Consider the following 5,492-nt stretch of genomic DNA (forward strand, 5'->3'; position numbering starts at 1 on the left):
AGGAGTTGCTAGCTGTTGTTTCTACATTAGAGAAATCTCATCCATACCTTATTTTGTCAAAAGTTATAGTATTCACAAATCATTCCGTACACTAATATTTATTTAGTAAAACCGACTCAAAGCTAAGACTAATCCATTGGGGTTTGCTTTTCATTAATTTGATGTAGAGATCAAGGATAAGCATGGTGCAAAGAATATAGCATCTAATCATTTGTCAAGATTGAAGCCTCCTGAGTTGACATTGTAAGTTGAAGCAAAAATAAATGATTTTTTCCCCAAGAACATCTTTATTTCATCAATGAAGGAGATAAGGTCGACACACGTTAACTTGCAGGCTTCGGTAACTATCTTATTGCCTTGGTTCTTCCCAAAGATATAACTTCACATCTTAAAAAGAAATTTTTTGCGGATGTGAAGAATTATCTATGGGAAGGCCCGCATCTATTTTGGGTTTGTGTAGATCAGGTCATACGGAGGTGTCTCACACAAGGAAGGATGGGAGATTATGAAGCAATGTCACATTGGACCCATAGGAGGACACTATATTGCCAACAAGACTGCAATGAAAGTACTCTAGGCGGGCTTCTTTTGGTCGTCCATTTTTCAAGACGTGCAAAGGTACATCCAATGTTGTGACAATTACCAATGGATAGGTAACATCTCCCGATGCTTTAAAATGCCTCAAAATGTTCAAGGCATTGACTTTATGGGCCCTTTTCCTAGTTCATATGGGAATAAATATATCTTGGTTGCAGTTGACTATGTTTCTCTATGGGTTGAAGTTCAAGCTCTTCTGACTTATGATGCCAGAGTTGTTTGTAAGTTCTTGAAGAAGCCATTTTCCAATTTTGGCACACATAGGGCAATCATTACATGATTGGCGATAGATATTTGATCTTTATATTCTTGCTTTTTATTCCCTTTCTTAGTGTTTTTCTTCCATACATCACTCTCTACTTTTAGAGTTTTGTGTTCTCTTGATCGGCTTGTACACTTGCATTAATCCCTACCATGAACATGTCTCAGTCAAAAATGTTGTCCTCAAATGTGTACCAATCACTCTTTCAACACTACTATCACCCTCCATCGGTTGTAATGACTTTCCCTTTGGTGGTATGCACTGCTGATGTATTCACCGAAAGTGCACGGGTCGCACACAAGTAGTAAAGTGGTACCCCGTGAGGGGTAGGGTTGTTGAACCACAGAGACTGGACTCAAAGTACTAATTGATCTTCTAATGTCTAACCGGTCAATAATGGTAGGTAAAAAGGTTACAACTAGATCCTAAAGGGATGGAGGGGGTAAGATGATAGGTAAGGGCTAGAATAAAACTAGATGAGATACGCAGAGATAGAGCAGTGCCCTGGACTAATCCCCTGGAGAAATGTGCAAAGGACTTGCTCCTAATACCTACCAGGTACATACTAAGGTTCTTGTGTGTGCTCAAGAGCAATGTTGCATCTATGGTTCGCAAATACACCAAGGTCTGCTAGGGTAACTGTGCATCTCAAATACATTAAGTTTTGCAATCATAACTAGTAATCACAACTATAGTCATCTATGCACCAAGTTTTACTAAAGCATCTATGCAAATCAAACACATCAAGTTATGCAAACACATCATTAAATACAAGAAACAAATAGAACTCCGTAGACATACTAAAAGCAAGTAGATCAATAAAGCATATAAGGATCCAAGTTCATAGATTCGGGGCGCGAGAGAGTGGCTAGCCCCTTATAGTATTACAAATCCATAAAAGACTAAAGAAAACAAAAGGTAACAAAGCCATAAAAGATCTCCCTTTTTTGCTTCTAAACTACTTTGACGGTGCTCCGATGAAGTCCCACCAGCTTAGCTCCTCTCCACTCGCGATCTTTCCCCAAGAAGAAAGATGAAGGTTTAAGAGAAGATCCTCAAAGAATGCCCTAGATCTAACTTAAAAAGCAGATTTCAGGCTCGACACACCATGGACACGGGGGTGTCACCCCACTGAATATCACTGGATTATAGTTTTTAGGCTTAACATACCCTGAGCATGGGGGTGTCAGTCCCGCTGAAAATCATTGAATTATGTTCTTTTGCATAGGAAGCTATTCTCCTGCACAAATAGACAATAATACCCATAGTAGCATCGAATCACAATAAATAAATGCTTAAAAACAAGATAAGTACATGAAAGGGTATGGAAATGTACATATGAAATGCACTCATCAAATACCCCACACTTTAACATTTGCTTGCCCTCAAGAAAAACACATCAACACACAGATAAAAAAAAGGAAGATGAGTGCATGACCTCTGATCTCAGTAATATAGGAATTTCAAAAGTGGAATAGGAAACCAGTTGTCAGTGTGTGCTTAGCTGATAAAAAATGATAAGATTGATTCTCACCTTGTACTCCCCTAGTGTGTGTGTGATTACCCTAATTTATGTGCAATGCAGTGCTGGATCAACTTAGCCCACAATGACCTTATTTTACACTACACTAGATGGGTAGTAGCTTCATACACCCTAGAGGTAGCCCTTTCTCTTAGTAGGTCATCAAATGTTCACTTATAAAACCCAAAATTCGACTACTCAACAGCGGATTTCACACTTCTAAGGTGATAGCTCTTTATACCATCTTTTTACAAAGTATTTACAAAGAACCGGTAGGGTATCCCACAAGGAATCAGACTTTCCATTTTTTTTTTTTAACAAAAACAAAGAACAATCATGGTTATAGAGATAAAGTTCACTCCCAAATACAAGTAGCTCCACAATTAGGGTAAGGTGAGAAAAATAAGAGGTTTCCAAGATAAGAGTGAAGCTAACAATTAAGCTCAATACAAGTACACTAACACACTAGTGTCCCTTTACACTTTAGAAATTCCACAAAATAAAATCATAGAACAATAAAACCCTCCCACACACTTAAACCGTACATTGTCCTCAATGCATAAATGCATGCATAAAGAAATGAATCAAGGACAAATAAAATTGGGGAGAAGGTTTAGGGGCTTTCCTGAACGCGGGGAGTGATGTGGGCGCTTTCAACATGTGTATTTCTTGTTTCCATATGGCTCACATCCTACAAGCAAAAAGAGGGACAAGTGAAGCTCAGGAAAAGGGAAATAAGAAATAAAAGAAGAATACTACTAAAAGAAAGATTGGTGATGCGCAAGAATCGTTGATATGGCTCCCAACCTCGGTATGATATACTGCATTAAAAGAATAGAAATCAATCCACAAATGCAAGAAATCAGGGTGAGCACGATCGTGTCCCATAGTGTGTTTGTCCCACTGAAAATTTCACTAGAATGATGAAAAGTCAAAATAGATAAGACACGATCATGCAAGGAGAATGGAAAATGTGCCACTCCCCCTGACACGCTCATGCTCGGCCCGTGTCGTGCATGAAAATTTCTAGGATAATGTCTCTTCATCCCCTATGAACACTATGGTACATGGTATAAAACAAAACAAAGCCGACACGACCACCAAATCAACGGAATACCGAGAAACAAGTAAGAATAAAATCAAGAACACCACTGATTTATTCAAGATAGAAAGAAAGAAACTAAACTAAACTAGGAAAACAAGAGAAAATAAAACAACTAAAAGCTTGGGTTGCCTCCCAAGAAGTGCTTGTTTAATGTCACTAGCTTGACGTAGCTTTTTTACTTACCTCAAGGAGGCTTGAAGAGAATGTGTTCCTCCCGGCTATTAATTGCATAGCTACTACCATTGAAGCACAAAATAATCTGCCACGGAGGGATACACGTCAGAGGCTTTGACCAACTTGATTTAGGTCTTCAAGGGAACAATTTGGGTTGGGAATTATTCAGGATCAGTACATGCACATGTGGGTCATTGTATGGCTCCTTTTTCTTACCCACAAATTCTTGAATTCCCAACATCTTCTTCTTGGCAAAGATGAGTTCATTAAGCATAGAAGAAGCTTTTTGTTTCAAGGTCTTGGAGTTTGCTTCTTCATCTAATTTTTCAGCTTGAAAACAAAAATGTTCCCTCCGACTATAGCTCACAAAGTTGATTCCAAAGAATGAGAAGTGTGTAAGCTTGCCGGTGAATTCCTTAAGAACAACTTGGTCAAACTCCAAAATATGAAGCAAGGCAAAAGGGGTTGTCTTCATGTTTCTCATTTTTCCACAATTAACCTCCTTATGCCTCATCACTGGAGCCCTCTTTAATGATAAATGTTTCATTAATTGACACTTAGGCCTCCAAAGGAACAACCCGAGACATGAGTTGTTCAATTTCTTAGAAGGAAGGTGTAAACATTGCTTCAACCACTTTGCAAGACTTAAATTGATTCCTTTAAGAACTCTCTTCCTGTATACCCATTCATCCATATCAAAAGAGGCAACTTGTTTGAAGTCAATTAAGTATGTTTCTTTGACCTTATCAATTTTTTTCTTCTCCCAATGCTCCCCAGCTACAATGGTTGGTAGTGTATGCTCTGAAATAGATGTGATCAACTCTTGATGCTCTTCATCTGGGGGAGGTCTCTTCTCTACAAGCATCTGTTCCTCCACCTGTGGGACATCAGTCTCATGATGTTTGCTCAAACTTAATTGATCTGAATTAAGTATAGTCTCATGAGACTCATATAGTGCATGAAGTGCCTTCATCAAATCTGAGTATAGTCATTGTACAATTTACTTCCTTGTATGTCATGAATTTCAAGCAAAATAGGAGCATTTGCGAGGGCTTGTTCGTTCACCTGTGGTACATCAGTCTCACTATGATCACATAGCGCATGAAGGGCCTCTATTGATTTCTGTATATAAACTTTGTAGCTTTTATATCCATCCATTTCCCAAGTCTCATTCAAAATCAAAGCTTCATCTTGATTCAAATCATCCTCCTCTCTCAAATATTTCCAACTGTCCATGGTAGAATCTAATTCAGGTGGAATCAAAGAATCTGGATTTGTGAGTGGAGGTTCTTCACAGGATACAAGAGTTGTAGAAAATTTTTAAACTCAATATCAATCTTCTAATTCCCACAATGATAACCCATCTCCTTCACTGGTTGTGCCATACCTTTGTTGAAGTGCCACATATAATGCAAGATTTTCAAGGACTTCATAAAACACATGTGGATCTTCCAAGTCCTTCAATGATATCCCATCACACAAACTCATTGTGGATGTGCCTCATAAAATGCAGGAACTTCAAGGAGTTTTTGAAACCAGTCTGGATCTTCCAAGGTTGCATGCAATTTGTCCATTGTTTGGCCTTCCTGAAATAAGTGATGAATGAATACAAAAAAAAATTAGGTAACCAAAGAAAAACAAAAATAAAAAGAAATATATATACAAAAAAAGATAAATGGCTAGATCACTAGAATCCTAATGTTCCTAAGAGTTGCCAGTCCCCAGCAATGGCGCCAAAAACTTGATGCGTTCTCCGCAAATACACGTGTCACACACAAGTAGTAAAGTTGTACCCTGTGAGGAGTAGGGTTGTCAAACCACAGAGACTGGGC

Source organism: Dioscorea cayenensis, unplaced genomic scaffold (genome assembly GCF_009730915.1).
Source record: "Dioscorea cayenensis subsp. rotundata cultivar TDr96_F1 unplaced genomic scaffold, TDr96_F1_v2_PseudoChromosome.rev07_lg8_w22 25.fasta BLBR01001396.1, whole genome shotgun sequence".
NCBI lineage: Eukaryota > Viridiplantae > Streptophyta > Magnoliopsida > Dioscoreales > Dioscoreaceae > Dioscorea > Dioscorea cayenensis.